Source organism: Heptranchias perlo, chromosome 38 (assembly GCF_035084215.1).
Source record: "Heptranchias perlo isolate sHepPer1 chromosome 38, sHepPer1.hap1, whole genome shotgun sequence".
In the NCBI taxonomy this organism is placed as follows: Eukaryota; Metazoa; Chordata; class Chondrichthyes; order Hexanchiformes; family Hexanchidae; genus Heptranchias; species Heptranchias perlo.
This window is the reverse complement of record NC_090362.1, coordinates 16,450,912-16,471,408: the sequence shown is the minus strand read 5'-3', so window position 1 is coordinate 16,471,408 and position 20,497 is coordinate 16,450,912. Positions and strand designations below refer to the sequence as shown.

The window sequence follows — 20,497 nt, the reverse complement described above, 5'->3', positions numbered from 1 at the left end:
TGCCAAGTCCTGCCGATTTGATCTAGATCTTGCCGATCTCCACAATATTCCTTCTTTCATCTTGTACCACCTCAACCCAAAAAAAAAACAATATAGGATACTTGTGGCATTTTTAATAACAAAAATTATCTTCAGGATGTTAAAAGAAAAGCCCCCAAGGAAAATAAAATTTGGGAAATAAATGAATAAATGATTCAGAAATATGGAAAAAAAGTAGCTAACAAAAATAGTGCGCTGGAAAGGTACTGAAACATCCCTAAAAAAATAAACACCATTTAAGAGTTCCTTCATCAACTAGCTCCAATTCCAAATGGGCGTTGAAAGGGAAAAAAGAGCAAATCTGCTGTAAATTCCACTATTACTAACATTTGAATATTTTTGCATCAAATTTGGAGCCAATAGTGAGGCTTGCCCATGAAATAGGCATAAGCACTTCAGCTCGCTAAAAAATAGAACCGTGCTGAGTTGGTGACACGGCGGAATCTGAAGCACGGCCTAATCTCCCAGTTTCAGCACACCTTCTGCGGCAGTCGGCACGTACTCTTCTGACACTCGGGACTGTTGGATTGACCTTCTCCAAAAAAAGAAAAGCTTGTAAGACAATCTGTTTGAAGTTTGGGAGGGGCAACAGAGAAAAGCTCAAAGGAGCATTGATCATTGTAGCGTGTCTAGCTGGTGCTTATGTATATTTTTCCCGTCACGCATATCATTTAGTTTCCTCAAATGAATTTATTGCTCTATAAAAGGTAATATAAATGCATATTTTCTAATGTAGCAACACACCAAGGCATCTTCGACAGCACCTCCCAAAGCTGTGACCTTCACTTCTTAGATATTCAAGGGCAGCAGGTGCATGGGAACACCATCACCTCCAAGTTACACATCGTCCTGACATGGACGTATATCGGCCGTTCCTTCATCGTCGCTGGGTCAAAATCCTGGATCTCCCGGCCTACCGGCACCGTGGGAGCACCTTCACCGCACAGACTGCAGCGGTTCAAGAAGGCGGCTCATCACCACCATCTCAAGGCGGTGGTGACTGGAGATGGGCAACAAATGTTGACCCTGCTAGCAACGCCCATATCAAGAGAATGAGTATGTATGTATAAATAAATTAATGAATAAATATTGCCCATGTGCATGAACAGATGTCAGACAACACATTCACATTCCTTGTGGCTCTTACGACAGCGAGAGAAAACCTTAATTTCATGCCATGCAGCTCCTTAGTCTAGCTAAGGAACAATCGGGGGAGTCTCAGCTATGCTCCAGCATTTGTTGTTAAGTTCAGTCGGTAACAAACTAGAGAAAACAGCCATACTACATGCAGCTGTCAATCATACAAAATATTTCCAGGTCAGGGGGAATCATCGGGGACCTGTACTTAGCAATGGGAATAAAATTACACCAATACTGATACTAGGCCGTACAACACCAAAAGTTTAGATACCAATGTAGGCCGCCACTCCAGTACTGAGGGAGTGCTGCACTGTCGCAGGTGCCGTCTGTCGGATGAGACGTTAAACCGAGGGCCCGCCTGCCCTCTCAGGTGGACGTAAAAGATCCCATGGTACTATTTCGAAGAGGAGCAGGGGAGTTCTCCCCGGTGTCCTGGTCAACATTTATCCCCTAACTAACACCTAAACAAAAACAGATTATCTGGTCACTATCACATTGCTGTTTGTGGGACTTCGCTGTGCGCAAATCGATGGTCGTGTTTCCTACATTACAACAATGACTACACATTATAAGTACTTCACCGGTCGTAAAGCTCTTTGTGACGTCACGAGGTTGTGAAAGGCGCAGTATAAATGTAAGTCTTTTTTAAGCTTAGCAACAAGTTAGCAATATTAGTGGATGAACTCAAATGTCATTTGTTTGTCTATTTTAAATGGTTTAAAGTCTTTGGAATGTCGCCTAAACCAGTTGGGCATTCATCCACTATTATTACCAACAGAAATGTCTGGACTCGAAATAACGATTTCTTTCTGTCTTCGAGGTCAGGACTTCAGTTGTGCTAAAGTGCTAGTTGAACACTGGCACCTGCATTTGGAATGGAGCTATACTGCCCGGATGCACCCTTTAATTGAAAGCTGTTCTGCGACTCCGAGACATGTGCAGAACCCAGGGGTTGATTACACGTGTACAACGGCTTCAAGTTTTACCCCCTGGGCAGGAACGGGGCAGAGCGAGCGCTATGCGCATCCGTGAGCGCCAGCGGGCAATCTCAGCTGCTTTTAACGGCCCCGCAGCCTTACTTGCAAGCCGCTTACCGACTTCCCGACCGGTCGTAAACCGGCCTCAGTCGCAGCTCTTAAAGGGGTCTGCACCCGCCGCGAAAAGGGCAGCTCGTTTCATTGGCAGCAGGAGCATCGAACACAGCAAGTGGATCACAGGCAATAAATCACTGGGAGACAATGGTGCAGTGCCAACAAAGGATGCCACCACTAAATGATGGTGGCACTCCTTCAGAAACGGGCCAAAGAAAGGTTACCCTCCCCACAGGGTAGCTGTCCAGACTGCATTAGAGAACACAGCATAAAGTGTCAACCTGGTGTGCCACATTCAGAGGAGCTGGACTCAAACAAAGAAGTTTGCCAACTTCAGAAAATCTGCTAATGTAAGACTGCCCAGCATTTCCCCACTGAATGCAGATGGGCAAAGTAAGCATGCTACAGGGTTCCCTCTCAACCTGTTACCCCATGGCTCAAGTCTTGTTCGAAATAGTGCCATGGGATCTTTTACGTCCACCTGAGGGGCTTCGGTAAACGTCTCACGTGAAAGACGGCACCTCTAACAGTGCAGCACCGTCTTTTAACTTGACACAGTGGGGTTAATCAATCAAGGTAAAGATAACATTGGAATGTGGAACGGGTGCTCTGGAGAAACACGGGAGAAAATAGGCAGTGTGGAAAACTATAAGCTTTGCCTTACTAAATTGACTTTCTAATACACTAAACCATAAAGCTGACCATATTAATGTAGAAATATTGAACCATTATAGAAGCAAAGCATGATGGAATAAGTTGACCATGTTAGCTAACCAGCTGAATTTAATGAGAAGCTTGGAGTGTACACTTTCCCAGCAAAGACACACAGAAGGGCTATTGTCTTTGCTTATGAGATAACTGTCTAACTAACAGAAATTAATGACCTCATAACCTTGAGACCAAGACAGTCTCCACTGATAAGGGAGCTGTGTTGCTAGAGCAATGTACCTTTCCCAGATCCTGTGAGAGGCCACCGAGGGGGATGGGGGCCTGGGGGTTGGGTCCCTATTTTTGATTGACTAAAACACTTGAACCAATGAGATTGTACATGTACGCCTATATTCAATGATAGACTAACATTACTGAATTAAGTGTATAAAAAGAAAGCTAAATCCTTTGTCTTTCGAAGTCGTAGCCTCAACCTTTGATTGAGGTGGACTTCCCTTGTATACAAGCTTCTTGGTAATAAATTCTTACTTGTCTGAAAATAAGTGTTTGGAGTTAATGCATTGTGTATAATAGGTAATTAAGTTCTTTTTGACATTTTCTTGGAGGTTCCTGGCCAATATTTATCCCTCAACCAACATCACTAAAGCAGATTATCTGGTTATTATCACAGTACTGTTTGTGGGATCTTGCTATGCTCAAATTGGCTGCCACATTTCCTACATTACAACAGTAACTGCACTTCAAAAGTATTTCATTGGCTGTAAAGCGCTTTGGGACATCCTGAGGTCATGAAAGGCATTGTTTAAAGGCAAGGTTTTTCTTTAAAAGGCAGACATGACTGGTGGGGTTTTTGCCTCTTTCGTGTAGACGGGCTGAGCATAGTGCATTTCCCACGAGAGAATCATGCAGAATCTAATTTAAATGCAGTTGCCTTCAATTTGCAAGTTAAATGGATGTTGCACAGAATATGCAAAGGCGCTTTAGGGCAATTGGAAGGCAGATTAAGCTCTGCACGGTTTGGACAGAAATCTGGTGATACTGGTCTCCACTGTTCACTTGTTCCTTGCCTGAATAAACAATATCAGTAGCTGACAATTAACCTCCAGGGTTTGTTTTGATGAAGATGTCAAGTGAGGGAGTGAACTCTCATATAAAGGAGCTATTATCAGAATAGAAACTCCGGGATTGGGAAATTCTGTGCCTCCTCGTAAAGGAATGTAGTTTCCCTTTCTGGTAAATCTCCGCTGGGTTATTGCTTCATTGCTCACATTGCTGTTAGTGATCCAGTCTTTTGAAGTGAAACTCTCAGCAAAATGTGACTTTGAAAGCGACAGGTGGGAAACAGGCAAGGTGTGACGCTGTGGTTCCAGGCCCACTTCCCCATAGAGACAGGGGGCAGGGCTCTGGGGGGTGCACGTTATAGGCTAATGATGAGCGAAAGACGGTCCTTAACGCACTGATGCTGCTAGGGACTTCCTTCCTCTCTGTGAATCTTTATTGGCAATTTGCTCCCCCCTCCCCCCACTCATCCTGCTTCCTACGGAACCAACTAAGAATCTCTTCCTCAACTTCAAATCTCGTCATGGCATTGCCCCTCCCTACCTCTGTGACCTCCTCCTGTCACAGCCCCTCTGGTCCACCCAATACCAGCCCAATTGTCCTCCTCTGCTCACTCTGCTCCAATATCAGGAGCACCTCCCTTGTACCCTCTGGAACTCCCCCTTCAAAATCTGCTTTCAAAAACTTCAAGACCCTTCCACCATGCTCCCTCTTAACCCCATGGCCACTATTCATATGCGAGCCAAGATAACGTTGACAATGTGTGGATGTCAGATGAGGTAAGGATTGGTCTCAGCTGCACTGATCACCCTCCCACCCCCTCGCCACCCACACCACATTTGATAGCCTAATGACCCTCAGGCCTAGGTTGTTTTGCTTTAGTGCTGCAGGGGCCACGCGGTGTGCACATTGGGAAATTGCACACACCCAGGAACATTGAAGGTGGAATCTCTCAGCCTCATTGCCTAGACTTACATCGAAGATATGATTATCAGGAAAGGCTGAACAGGCAGGGGCTCTTTTCTTTAGAAAAGAGAAGGCTGAGAGTGACCTGACAGAGGTCTTTAAGAAAATGTAAAGGTTTGATAGGGTAGACATAGAGAAGATGAAACTAGAGGTCATAAATATAAGATAGACACTTATAAATTCAATAGGGAATTCAAGAGAAACTTCTTTACCCAGGAAGTGGTAAGAATGTGGAACTTGCTATAAAAAGGAGTAGGTGAGGCAAATAGCATAGATGCATTTAAGGGGAAGCTAGATAAACACACGAGGCTCGTGTGGAGCATAAACGCCAGCAAAGATCAGTTGGGCTGAATGGCCTGTTTCTGTGCTGCAGACTTGATGTAACTCGATGTGAGAATGGTCACTTCATTGAGGTACCACAGGGCGAATGGTTGCCTGGTAATAAAAGCCAGCAGAGGAAGAGGAGAAACATGAGCAGATCTAAACAGTGAATGAGTGCACATATTTCTAGCCCATTTAGCATATTTTCCATTCAAAATTATGCAATGACCTGTCAAGCAGCTGACAAAGAGCACCTGTCGGAGTATTAATTGCAAAAAAAAAACCTCCAACAAAAATACCAATAATGGGAGTATTTCTCTCTCTGTTGCTGAATTTGTTATGCCCTCATTTCTTGTTGACTTATACCAGTTGTTGCACGGTACTGTAAAGCTGCCTTATCAATCTACTGATATATAGCACAGAACCTACACTTGCTAGTTATTTATTTTAAATGGGTCAGTGCCGTTCAGGCAGGAAAACACAAGAATGTAAATGTGTATAATGCCTGCTTATAATAAAAAGAGATTTCACCATCAAAATGAATATTACCACACACTTTGGAAACGCTAAACGATTAATGTTATAAGGGTTTCACAAATAAGATTTTACAAGATATGTCTTGCCATAATGTTGAAGAATGCACTTCCTGGACCATACATTGCAAAATCTTGTTTCTTGTTTGTCACATAGAATTTACCACACAGAAACAGGCCATTCAGCCCAAATGGTCTATGCTGGTGTTTATGCTCCACACAAGCCTCCTCCCCTCCTACTTCATCTAACCCTATCAGCATATCCTTCTATTCCTTTCTCCCTCATGTGTTTATCTAGCTTCCCCTTAACTTGAGTATAAAATATCAATTTTTGATGTTTCTGAGTAGATTGAATGGATGACTAGATTAGCTGTGGTACGAATTGGATATTTTCGATCTGGGGGAGATTAAGGAAGAAAGGATTAAGGAAGTAAGGTGTATGATCCTTGAGCCTTTGGCAGAACATTATGTTCAATGGCCTTTGATCAATGATCAATAGATAATTCACAAGCAAATTACAAGATAAAAGGACAAAGAGAGACCATGTAGACTACATCAAATGCACTACCCTCATCAACCCTCCTTGTTACCTCCTCAAAAAATTCAATCAAGTTAGTCAGACACGACCTTCCCTTGACAAATCCATGCTGACTGTACTTGATTAATCCATGCCAGGATAGGCCAGTTAGTCTAACCTCGGTGGTGGGCATATTATTGGAATTGATTCTGAGGGACAGCATAAATTGTCATTTAGAAAGGCACGGGTTAATCAAGGCTTTTGAGAAGGTTCCATATGGCAGACTGATCAGAAAAGTAAAAGCCCATGGGATCCAAGGAAAAGTGGCTAGTTGGATCCAAAATTGGCTCAGTGGCAGGAAGCAAAGGGTAATGGTCGACGGGTTTTTTTGTGACTGGAAGGCTGTTTCCATTGGGGTTCCACAGGCTCAGTACTAGTTCCTTTGCTTTTTGTGGTATATATTAACGATTTATACTTAAATGTAGGGGGCATGATTAAGAAGTTTGCAGATGATACAAAAATTGGATAGTGAGGAAGGAAGCTGTAGTCTGCAGGAAGATGTCAACGGACTGGTCAGGTGGGCAGAAAAATAGCAGATGGAATTTAATCCGGAGAAGTGTGAGGTAATGCATTTGGGGAGGGCAAACAAAGCAAGGGAGTACATAATAAATGGGAGATACCGAGAAGTGTAGAGGAACAGAGGGACCTTGGAGTGCATGTCCACAGATCCCTGAAGGTAGCAGGACAGGTAGATAAGGTGGTAAAGAAGGCATACAGGATACTTTCCTTTATTAGCCGTGGCTTAGAATATAAGAGCAGGGAGGTTATGCTTGAACTATATAAAACACTAGTTAGGCTACAGCTAGAGTATTGCATACAGTTCTGGTCACCACATTATAGGAAAGATGTGATTGCACTAGAGAGAGAGTGCAGAGGAGATTTATGAGCATGTTGCCAGGACTGAACAATTTTACTATGAGGAAAGATTGGGTAGACTGGGGTTGTTTTCTTTGGAACAGAGGAGGCTGAGGGGAGATTTAATTGAGGTGTATTAAATTATGAGGTGCCTAGATAGAGTGGATAGGAAGGACCTATTTCCCTTAGCAGAGAGGTCAATGACCAGGGGGCATAGATTTAAAGTGATTGGAAGAAGGATTAGAGGGGAGCTGAGGAGAAATATTTTCACCCAGAGGGTGGTGGGGGTCTGGAACTCACTGCCTGAGAGGGTGATAGAGGCAGAAACCCTCATCACATTTAAAGCACACTTGGATGTGAACTTGGATGTGCCGCACCTACAGGGCTACGGACCAAAAGCTGGAAAGTGGGATTAGGCTGGATAGCGCTTTTTCGGCTGGCACAGACACGATGGGCTGAATGGCCTCCTTCTGTGCCGTAAATTTCTATGATATAAACACAGGTGTGAAAGGGCACTTGACAGATGTTAGATCAAGCATCCAGAAATTCTATAGAATTTAGTAAAGGAGATGATATAATCTCATTGAATTGACAAAGAATTAATGGAGAATATTACTCTGCATGCTGGGGCCTCTCAAAATTATTTTGAAACATCTCTTATCGGGCAGGAGAAGTCCTTCTTTTAACTGTGGAGCTTAAGACACCAGAATCACACTTAGCAATAGCGAGCAACAGGCTCAGCCATAAATTACTTCCAATTGCTCTGGTTCTATGCTCCTACTCTTCACATCTAGTGGATCCCTCACAGTAAGATCTGACATTGCACACATCACTTATAGCCGAGGGAGGAACCATGTAAAATAACTTCTTTGGGTTTTTCACTCTTCGAAGCCTAAAAGGTTACTCTCACCATCTTTTTCTTTATTTTAACAGCAATGAACAGAAATGCCAATTATTTCAGTTTTCCACTTGGTGAATTAGTTGTACAGGATTCTGTTAGCCCTGCTGGCAGACACCTAGTCAATCAAGGATATCCCTGCAAAAATACTCATTTGGCACCTCTCAAGTGCAATGAGAGCTAATTAAATAGAGAAGTAATAACGCAAGGGCATTAATCCTGCTCTGGAAAGCTGGAAATTCAGAGCAGTGAACTTGCACTTTCAGATTCATGGATGTGGCCATGTTAAATTTTGATAGACTGGTCAATTGTAGATTTATAGATCCATGATCAATAACTGATATATAGATCCATGGCATTAGAAAGAAAAATATTTGCTTTATGCGTGTAACCAACCTCAGTTTGCAAATCAGAAATAAAGTTGAAAATATATATATATATATATATATATATATATATACTCTTCATGAGCGTCACGTCAACTGCTGCAAGAGAGATACAAACATTTTTATCTTTGTTGCCCATTTATAGACTAACTTAAAATATAGTTACTACAAAGTCTCAGCTAATGATGGATCTGTTCCCTTTCAATCGATTTAGTTATTGATTAATAACTGAGGCAGTAAAATATCTGGTTGCTGGTACCATAAAACATTCCAAAAGATACACTGCATATGACCTTTGTTATATTTATGTTCAATGTAATCCACCCCATGGGTGGTGAGCTCACATCTGCCAACTCATTGTCATGAAACTGGGAGTCTAAGCATTAAGCTTATTTTCAGGGTAGTAATGCCTGGCTTCAAATTCCAGGATTGGTTTGACAGCGAGGTAAAGATACAATTACAAAGAATACGGAACCAAGGCCTGTAGATGGAGTTAAGATACAGATCAGCCATGATATAATTGAATGGTGGAACAGGCTGAATTGCCAACTCCTGTTCCTATGTTCCACTGCAAGTTTTAAATTGTTACCGTGTGAATTCCGCCAGAGTTATGCATCAAACATTAGTAAGGCCACACTTGGAATACTGTGTACAGTTCTGGTCACCCTATTATCGAAAGGATATTATTAAACTAGAAAAAGTGCAGAAAAGATTTACTAGGATGCTACCGGGACTTGATGGTTTGACTTATAGGGAGAGGTTGGATAGACTGAGACTTTTTTCCCTGGAGAGTAGGAGGTTTAGGGGTGATCTTATAGAAGTCAATAAAATAATGAGGGGCATAGATAAGGTAGATAGTCAAAATCTTTTCCCAAAGGTAGGGGAGTCTATAACGAGGGGGCATAGATTTAAGGTGAGAGGGGAGAGATAAAAAAGGGTCCAGAGGGGCAATTTTTTCACTCAAAGGGTGGTGAGTGTCTGGAACGAGCTGCCAGAGGCAGTAGTAGAGGCGGGTACAATTTTGTCTTTTAAAAAGCATTTGGATAGTTACATGGGTAAGATGGGTATAGAGGGATATGGGCCAAGTGCAGGCAATTGGTACTAGCTTAGTGGTATAAACTGGGCGACATGGACATGTTGGGCCGAAGGGCCTGTTTCCATGTTGTAAACTTCTATGATTCTATGATTCCATGAAACAGTCATGCTATTGTACCTGTAGCTATGGCCTTAAAAGAATGAGGAAGAATGCGCTTACAATTAGTCGATCCTTACAGTGTACACTGCATTCCTTTGATATTGAGATTTCAGAAAGCTGCTGGATTTAGGTAATCACCATTAGTTAAACACACACTGGTAAAATCTAGCATGTTGGGGAACTGCAAAAAATTACAAAATCTCCAATCTGATGGGAGGTATCAAAATTTAATTTATTTCAGTCTACACACTGATATTAAGACTTCTTGGAGCGGCCATCCTACAGACTATCATCTATGTTCATCCTGGATCTTAACTGGCAGCTTTCTGCAATGGCAAAGTTTAATCCTGGCCGGCTAGACAGCACTATCCGACTCTGCTGGTTTAGGTGTCCAGGAGTGGCACGTGTACAACCCTCCTGCAAGATTTCAGCTGGAGTCTTGCACTGTCAGTCCTTCTTGAGGTCTGAAATGGTACGTTTCTGTTGGAAGGGTAAATAACAACTTATATGGAGTGCTGATAAAGAGAGGGAAAAAAATGTCACTGCCGGAAATCTGAAATAAAAATAGGAAAGTAGATTAATTCTAATCTGAAGCTAAAAGAACAATTTTTTTCGTCCCTTCAATATTCTCAAGAAGTGGATACCTGAGGGATGGAATGTTGGCAGGACACCAGAAGAAAGAAAGAAGGAAAGAAAGGACTTGCATTTCTATAGCGCCTTTCACATCCTCAGAAGGTCGCAAAGCACTTTACAGCCAATGAAGTACTTTTGAAGTGTAGTCACTGTTGTAACTTAGGAAACACAGCAGCCAATTTGGGGACAGCAAGATCCCACAAACAGCAATGAGATAAATGGCTGAATGGCCTCCTTCTGTGCCGTAACTTTCCATGATTCTGTGAAATGACCAGATCATCTGTACTCCAATTTTCAAACGATTTTGCCCAATTTAATGTCCAGTTTTCAGGCAAAACTGACTGGGAAATTTAGGCTAATGACTTCAGGTGCCAGGTCAAAGAGTCTGTGTTAAAGTAAACAGAAATGACACATCATTTAACTAAGCACTGCCACTCTCGGGCTGTTCCCCAGCCCCCTCCCTCTCCCCCCACCCCCCCGCAGACTGCACGTATTTGCCACTTGTCAAAGATCCAACAGCCATCAGAAAAGTTCTGAGAGATTTATCCAAATTGCATTCTTAATGTAATTGTCTATTTTCTTTTTTAAAATGTAAAGTCCATAAACTTGAGCTCATGCAAAACTCTGCTGCCTGTATCCTAACTCACACCAACTCCCGTTCACCCATCACCCCCGTGCTCTCTGACCTATATTGGCTCCCAGTCCGGCAAAGTCTCGATTTTAAAATTCTCATCCTTGTGTTCAAATCCCTCCATGGCCTCGCCTCCTCCCTATCTCTGTAACCTCCCTCCAGAAACAAGGAGGTTCGAGGCCATGAAGACATTTAAACACAAGGATGAGAATTTTAAATTGGAGGCTTTGCGGCAGTGGGGGCTATTGTAGGTCAGCGAGGACCGGGGTGATGCTGAGCGGGACTTGGTGTGGAATAGGATGGAGGCAGCAGACTTTTGGATGAGCTGAAGATTGCGGAGGATGGACGAGGGTTGCCAGCCAGCAAAGCATTGGATTATCCAATAACGTAAATAGCGCAGCAACATATTAATTTAATGCTAAAAACAGTAAATTGTCAGGTAATTTGAATAAGTGATTTTGAACCTCACTTCTTTGACCTTATCAATGCTGTAAACGAGGCTTTGACAACATAGAAGGCAACTTTGTCTAGCCTGCAGCCCATCCCCCACCGCTGCTGTTACCTGCTGAGCTTATGACTGTCCTTCTGGTTTCTCAGCTTTATTTTGCTTCAGTGTTGTTCCTGGACAGAAATTCACTCCGCTGGGGCCGTAGTCCTTTTCTCCATCGCTTCTGGATCTTACAGCGACCTCCAGCTTTGCCACTGTTTTTCTGCCCTGTGATCGATTCTGCACACCCCCTGGCTCCTCATTCCCATGGGAATACCTCCTGCAATGCGTCCTCCAATACTCTACGCTTCAAATAGCTTCTGGACTCATTTGGCCCTCCGCGCCTGTCTCCAAACCTGGACATCAGTTCGTCGATGCTCCAAGCTGACCCCACTCAATCTACAACAACTTTATCCCACCATGGGACCCCTGACTTTAACCATGGACTCCCTCCTATTGTCTCCTCTCTATTCCCTGTTTATTACAGGGACATTTCTATCCCAATCTTGCTCTGTAACCACACCTACGTAACTTGAGTTTCCCTCTGTCCATTTGCGTGCGTGTTTTGGCGGCTGCTCCAGACTCGAGCCCATTGCTTCTATTTCCCCTTTTCTCTTTACCCCTCCTGGACCCTTCTCTCCTGTCATCCTTTCATTTCTCCCCTCCCGGGTACTCTGCCGCTCCAAATCCCTAGCCCAACCCTTCAGCACTCCTCGACCTTCCTACTCTCCTGTCACCGGGCTTGACTCCCTCTTAGATAAACTTCCCTCTGGGCCTCCCTTGACATCCTCCGAAGGGCCCATCGAGGCACCCGTTGCTGCCTCCTTACGAGAATGGACAGGCATTCGAAGGATTGTAAGGTAGTCAGATTGGAGGAAACCCTTTATGGCATGCATACGTTGCCCATGTAGTTGCTATAAGGTATTGTGAGTAACTGTAGCTTGGCTAACAAGTACACTGGGTAAAATGGTTAGGCACTGATTCACTGCCGTTTAGACAAACTGTGGCCATGTTTGTTTATACTTCATTCTTGGGATGTGGTGTTGCTGGCAAGGCCAGCATTTTAGGATGGTTACAGCACAGAAGGAGGCCATTCGGCCTGTCGAGCTCATGCCAGCTCTCTGCAAGAGCAATCCAGCTAATCTCACTTCACCGTCCTTTCCCCGTAGCCCTGCAAACTTTTTCCCTTCAAGTACTTATCCAGTTGAAACGTATAAAATTCTTAAAGGGCTTGACCGCGTAGATGCTGAGCAGCTGTTTCCCCTGGCTGGAGAGTCTAGAACTAGAGGTCATAGTCTCAAGGGGTCAGACATTTAGGACAGAGTTGAGAAAAAATTTCTTCACTCAGAGGGTTGTGAATCTTTGGAATTCTCTATCCCAGAGGGCTGTGGATGCCCAGTTGTTGAGTATATTCAAGACTGAGATCGATGAATATTTGTACACTAAGGGAATCAAGGGATATGGGGATCAGGTGGGAAAGTGGAGTTGAGGTTGAAGATCAGCCATGATCTTATTGAATGGCGGAGCAGGCTCGAGGGGCCGTATGGCCTGCTCCGGCTCCTATTTCTTATGTCCTTATTAATTGAAAAACAAAGCCCTTCCTGTGGAGCCAGGAAGAGCCAGAGTTCTCCCTCGTCACGATCGCCCTCACCATACCCCCCGAGCCCGCTCCAACCCCCGGGATTTACCTGAGGGCCGTGGCGATGCCAGCAAGGTGGGGAGTCCCTCCCGGTGTCCTGGCCAATATTTATGCCTCAGCCATTCATCACTAAATTTTCTGATCAGTTATCTCATTACTGTTTGTGGGACCTTGCTGTGCACAAAGTGGCTGCCGTGTTTCCTAAATTACAACAGTGCCTACACTTCAAAAGTAATTAATTGTCTGTGAAGCAATTTGGGACATCCTGAGTCATGAAAGGCGCTATATAAAGAATTTCTTTCTTATTTAGAACTGGAGGGAAAATGCTGTTAGCAGCGGTAACTGGTAAACCACTCTCATGGTTAACAGAGAGAAAAACTAGGGAATGGAAATCTACATTTTATTGCAAATCATACTCTACTGATGCGTGTAACCTTCCTCTCTGGATTCTTTTTTAACATTAACAAACTGTCTAATCTGAGTGTTTATAACCTGTTATTACCTAACTGTGCTTGGAATTTTTCTTAATTTAGAATTTGCACAATCTTGTGCCACACTCTATTAGTCAATGTCACAATTAGTCACAGTAATTTCACAACCAATCAACAAAACGGCCACGGGAATTGCAGTCAGCCCAATGATTCCAATCTGACTCCGTTTATTCCAAGCTCTCTGTAGCAGCTAAAAGTTTATTGCCCGAACTAATACAATCTGCACATTATTTTAAAATAATTAGAGCAATGATATATCACGTAAATAGTGAGGATAGTAGCAGACTTCAGGAGACATAGACAGACTGGTGAAATGGGCAGACACATGGCAGGTGCAATTTAATGCAAATAAGTGTGAAGTGATGCATTTTGAGAGGAACAATTTGGGAGGTACTATTTTGAGGGGGGTACAAGAGGCAGAAGGACCTAGGAGTGCATATTCACAAATCTTTGAAGGTGGCAGGGCAAGTTGATAAGGCGGTTAAGAAAGCGTACAGGATAATTGGCATTTAATACAAAAAAAAGGAAGTAATGCTAAACTTTTACAAATCATTGGTTAGGCCTCAGCTGGGATATTGTTTACAATTCTGAACACCACATTTTAGCAAGGATGTCAAGGCCTTGGAGAGGGTACAGAGGAGGTTTACTAGGGTGATAGCAGGGATGAGGGACTTTAGTTATGTAGAGAGATTGGAGAAGTTGGGGTTGTTCTCCTTAGAGCAGAGAAGGTTAAGGGGAGACCTGATAGAAGTATTCAAAATAATGAGAGGTTTTGATAGAGCAAATAGGGAGTTAACTGTTTTCTCTGGCAAGTGGATCGGAAACTAGAGGTCATAGATTTAAAATAAATGGCAAAAGAACTATAGGACATTCTAAGAAAAGACAAAATAACTTTCTGCAGCTTTACTTCAATTTTATTTCTATCTTTACTTCGTGTCAGCCGTGGCTCAGTGGGTAGCACACTTGCCTCTGAGTCAGAAGGTTGTGGGTTCAAGTCCCACTCCAGAAACTTGAGCACATAATCTAGGCTGACACTTCAGTGCAGTACTGAGGGAGTGCTGCGCTGTCTTGTGGATGAGATGTTAACTGAGGCCCTGTCTGCCCTCTCAGGTGGGTGGAAAAGATCCCATGATACTAGCTTGAAAAAGAGCAGGGGAGTGCTTCCTGGCCAATATTTATCATAGAAAGGGTACAGAAGGAGGCCATTTGGCCCATCGAGTCTATGCAAGAACAATGCAGCTAGTCCCGTAGCCCTGCAATTTTTTTTCCTTTCAAGGACTTATCCCAGTTCCCTTTCGAAAGCCGATTGAATCTGCCTCCACCACCCCCTCAGGCAGTGCATGCCAGATCATAACCACTTGCTGAATAAAAAAGTTTTTCCTCATGTCGCCTTTGTTTTTTTTTACCAATTACCTCAACTCTGTGTCCTCTGGTTCTTGACCCTTCCGCCATTGGGAACAGTTTCTCTCTATCCACTCTGTCTAGACCCCTCATGATTTTGAACACCTCTATCATATCTCCTCTCAACCTTCTCTGCTCTAAAGAGAAAAACCCCAGCTTCTCCAGTTTATTCATGTTACTGAAGTCCTTCATCCCTGGAGCCATTCTAGTAAATATTTTCTGCACCCTCTCTAAGGCCTTCCCATCCTTCCTAAGGTGCGGTGCCCAGAATTGGACACAATACCCCAGTTGTGGCCGAACCAGTGTTTTATAAAGGTTCATCATAACTTCCTTGCTTTTGTACCCTATGCCCTCTATTTATAAAGCCCAGGATCCCATATGCTTTTTGAACCACTTTCTCAACCTGCCCTGCCACTTTCAACAATTTGTGCACATATACCCCCAGATCTCTCTGTTCCTGTACCCCTTTTAGAACTGTGCCCTCTAGTTTATATTGCCTCTCCTCGTTCTTCCTACCAAAATGTATCTGTGTTAAATTTCATCTGCCACGTGTCCATCCATTTCACCAACCTGTCTATATCCTCTTGAAGTCTATCACTATCCTCCTCACTGTTCACTACACTTCCAAGTTTTGTGTCATCTGCAAATTGTGCCCTGTACACCCACGTCCAATATATATCAAGAAAAGCAGCGGTTCTAGTACCGACCCCTGGGAAACACTTCCGTTCACCTCCCTCCAGTCCGATAAACAACCATTCACCACTACTCTCTGCTTCCTGTTACTTAGCCAATTTTGTATCCATGTTGCTGTTGCTCCCTTTATTCCATGGGCTGCAATCTTGATAGCAAGCCTACCATGTGGCACTTCATCAAACACTTTTTGAAAATCCATATACACCACATCAACTGCATTGCCCTTGTATATCTTCTCTGTTACTTCATCAAAAAACTCTATCAAATTGGTTAAGCACGATTTGCCTTTAACAAATCTGTGCTGGCTTTCCCTAATCAATCCACACTCGTCCAAGTGACTGTTAATTCTGTCCCGGATTATCGTTTCCAAAAGTTTCCCCACCACTGAGGTTAAACTGACTGGCCTGTAGTTGCTGGGTTTATCCTTACACCCTTTTTTGAACATTTGCAATTCTCCAGTCCTCTGGCACCACCCCTGTATCTCAGGATGACTGGAAGATTATGGCCAGTACCTCCGCAATTTCCACCCTTACTTCCCTCAGCAACCTAGGATGCATCCCATCCAGACCAGGTGACTTATCTATTTTAAGTACAGCTAGCCTTTCTAGTACCTCTTCTTTCTCAATTTTTAGCCCATCCAATATCTTAACTATATCTTCCTTTACTGAGACTCTGGCAGCATCTTCTTCCTTGGTAAAGACCGATGCAAAGTGCTCATTTAGTACCTTGGCCATGCCCACCGCCTCCATGAGTAGGTCTCCATTATGGTCCCTAATCGGCCCCCACCCCTCCTCTTACTAACCGTTTACTGTTAACATGTCTGAAGAAGACTTTTGGATTCCCTTTTATGTTGTCCGCTAGTCTATTCTCATACTCTCTCTTTGCCCCGCTGAACTTCCTATATTCTCTTTGGTTGGCATTTGTGTTATCAACCTGACACCTGACATATGCCACTTTTTTCCACTTCATCTTACTCTCTATCTCCTTTGTCATCCAGGGAGCTCTGGCTTTAATTGCCGTACCTTTCTCCCTCTTTGGAATGTACCTTCTCTGTACCCGAATCATCTCCTCTTTAAAGACCACCCACCGTTCAATTATAGTTTTGCCTGCCAATCTTTGATTCCAATTTACCCAGGCCTCATCGGTTCTCATCCCACTGAAATTGGCCCTCATCCAATTGAGTATTTTTACTTTAGAGTGGTCAGAGTCCTTTTCCATAGCTATTCTAAACCTTATGATACTATGATCGCTGCTCCCAAAATGTTCCCCCACTGACACTTGCTCCACTTGGCCCGTCTCATTCTCTAGAACCAAGTCCAGCGATGCCTCCTTCCTCGTTGGGCCGGAAACGTACTGGTCGAGAAAGTTATCCTGAACACATTTTAAAAATTCCTCCCCTTCTTTGCCCTTTATATTATTGTTATCCCAGCCTATTTTAGAATAGTTGAAATTCCCCATTATCACGACTCTATGACTTTTGCACCTCTCTGTAATTTTCCTGCAAATTTGCTCCTCTATATCCTTCCCACTAGCTGGTGGCCTATAGAATACACCCAGTAGTGAAATGGCAACTCTATTGTTCCTTAACTCTAACCAAATAGATTCTGTCCTTGACCCCTCCAGGACATCCTTTCTCTCCGTGATGTGGAGATGCCAGTGATGGACTGGGGTGGACATATGTAAGGAATCTTACAACACCAGGTTATAGTCCAACAGTTTTATTTGAAAATCACAAGCTTTCGGAGATTATCTCCTTCGTCAGGTGAGTGAGTGAATGAGAGGTTCTCAAATCGCATATCTTATATTAGGCTGGGACACCATCACACCAATCAAAGGTGTCGTTGGTGTTCAGACAGGTTAGCCACGGAAAACAGTAGGTCCCAGTATACTGAGTACACAATGGGTCAAATCACACAGACAAAGAAAGAAAGAGACCCGAAAGGCAGAGAGAGAGAGAGAGAGAGAGAGAGAATGTCCAGTTGTAATACAATTGGATATTCTCTCTCTCTCTCGCTCTGCCTTTCGGGTCTCTTTCTTTCTTTGTCTGTGTAATTTGACCCATTGTGTACTCAGTATACTGGGACCTACTGTTTTCCGTGGCTAACCTGTCTGAACACCAACGACACCTTTGATTGGTGTGATGGTGTCCCAGCCTAATATAAGATATGCGATTTGAGAACCTCTCATTCACTCACTCACCTGACGAAGGAGATAATCTCCGAAAGCTTGTGATTTTCAAATAAAACTGTTGGACTATAACCTGGTGCTGTAAGATTCCTTACATTTGTCCTCTCTCTCCAGCACTGCAATATTCTCCTTAATCAATACTGCCACCCGCCCCCCCAGCCCCCACCTTCTTTCCTTCCCTATCTTTCCTGAACACCTTGTATCCAGGAATATTTAGTACCCAATTCTGCCCTTTTTTGAGCCAGGTCTCCGTTATCACCACAACATTGTATTCCCATGTGGCTATTTGCGCCTGCAGCTCACCAACCTTTTTTACTATGCTTCGTGCATTCACACACATGTACCGCAAACCCACCTTAGACTTCCTTGTACTCTCTCTTGGTCTGACCCCACCTAATACCTTACTATTTCTTACTCTAGGGTTATCCTTCTCTCCTGATCCTTTGTGCCCCTTGTTTCCCCTTTCCGATGCTACATCCCCCTGCCAAATTAGTTTAACCCCAGCCCCTCCCACAGTACTATCGAAACTCCCCGCGAGAACATTGGTCCCAGCTCCGTTGAGGTGCAACCCGTCCGGCCAGTACAGGTCCCGCCTCCCCCAGAACTGGTCCCAATGCCCCAGGAATCTGAAGCCCTCCCCCCTGCACCATCTCTCCAGCCACGCATTCATCTGCTCTATCCTCCTATTTCTATACTCGCTAGCGCGTGGCACCGGGAGTAATTCGGAGATTACTACCTTTGAGGTCCTGCTTGTTAATCTCTTTCCTAACTCCTTAAACTCTGCCTGCAGGACCTCATCCCTCTTCCTACCTATGTCGTTGGTACAAATATGGACCACGACCTCTGGCTGTTCACCCTCTCCCTCCAGAATGTACTGCAGCCGCTCAGTGACATCCTTGACCCTAGCACCAGGGAGGCAACATACCATCCTGGGATCACGTCTGCGGCCGCAGAAACGCCTTTCTACTCCCTTAGCTATGGAATCTCCTATCATTATTGCTCTCCTAACCTTTCTCCTCACCCCCCTCCCCTGTATAGCTGAGCCACCCACGGTGCTATGATCTTGGCTCTGGCTGCATTCCACAGAGGGACCTTCTCCCCCCACCAGTATTCAGAACTGATGAGGTCCTGCAGGCAGAGTTTAAGGAGTTAGGAAAGAGATTAACAAGCAGGACCTCAAAGGTAGTAATCTCCGAATTACTCCCGGTGCCACGCGCTAGCGAGTATAGAAATAGGAGGATAGAGCAGATGGATGCGTGGCTGGAGAGATGGTGCAGGGGGGAGGGCTTCAGAACTGAATACTGGTTAGAGAGTGAGATGCCCTGAGGGGAGTCTTGCACAACCTGCCTGGTCCTCCTTGCCTGGTCCAGGACAGACACTGTACAGTTGGAGCAGTAACACAACTCTTGTCTGCAGATAAGCTTTGTTTCCTGTGGTTTATGTTATCAGAGTGAGCAATTTTGTCTCAGCTTTGTAACAACAGTTCAACCCATTTGTTATTGTGCACTTTCTTAAACGGACAAAGTCTCTGTGTTTTGGAACCAATTTGCTTCTGGAATAACTTTGTGATTTCCATTTTCTGAGATCAGTTTGAGGCAAATAAGGTTACTGACAAGTTGACGAGAACATACAATGTCGGGACTTGAGCACACAATCTAGGCACGCCAATGCAGCACTGAGGGAGTGCCACACTGTGAAAGGTGCTGCCCTGCAAATGAGATTGTAAGATAAATGAAATATTTTTATCACAGCATTGGCTTCTTTCTGTCACAGTACATATGGAGTTTTAAAAGCCAGATCGTTTTAATCTAATAGTGACAGAATCTAGATGTTATGTTTGGCGAGGTACCCAAGATGGGGGTCAAATCACCCAATTTAAATATCAGCATCTTGTGGGGTTTGTTTTTAACATCTGTTTGCCAGCTCTCAGTTTAAGAGATACATATTTAAATTTCCAATACCCTGGTCATTAATAAATTATTTTAGTGAGGGGCACAGAGGAGACGCAGGGATCAGGGATATCAATCAGGTGAGATCTTTACATCTGACCTTTGTTCTGCTCCAGTAGTTCTGATGCACATAGTGTATTCACATAAGGTCAGCGTTTCATTAAACAGTTCTCCGTCATCAGCTCTGGTCTGAAAGTTGAACAGTTGAATTAAGTTTCAAGCTAAGCATTTCAGCCGAGTACATTAACAATTTCATGAATAAAAGCCGGAAATATACAGTTAGTACATTAATGATCTTTAGTACCAAGTGCAGCAACTTTATTAAGATTGATTTCTCTTGGTTACATTGTACTATACAGTCAGTTTTGAACGCAGAGTCCATAGATCATTTTCAGTCATTATACTTTTGGTGAACTGTTAACCTTTCTTAAACAGACAAAGTCTCTGTGTTTTGGAACTTGATAGGAACTACAGGAGTGTTATTTTATATATCCCCCCACTGTGTCTTTTCATTAAACGGTTGTGATTGGCCCTTTGTCTTTTAGGCCAGCTTTGAAACAATGCTATTCTGTGTCTCTGAGTCAGGACTATTGATGGAGCCATTCAAAGATAGTTAGGTTGTTACGCAATCTAAATCCTGCCATAAGCCAAAGTTAT

At 43.6% G+C, this 20,497-nt stretch overlaps 1 protein-coding gene across 2 annotated transcripts in view; it reads right to left on the bottom strand.

The window, feature by feature from the left end:
• The window catches only part of LOC137304816 (sorbitol dehydrogenase-like), a 62,292-nt gene extending 42,283 nt beyond the window's left edge, over nucleotides 1–20,009 (bottom strand). For both annotated transcript variants that reach the window (XM_067973547.1, XM_067973545.1), the window contains exon 1: nucleotides 19,941–20,009. The gene's annotated coding sequence lies outside the window, so the exon portion shown is untranslated. The remainder of the gene's footprint in view (nucleotides 1–19,940) is intronic.
• Between the last annotated feature and the right edge of the window lie 488 nt (nucleotides 20,010–20,497).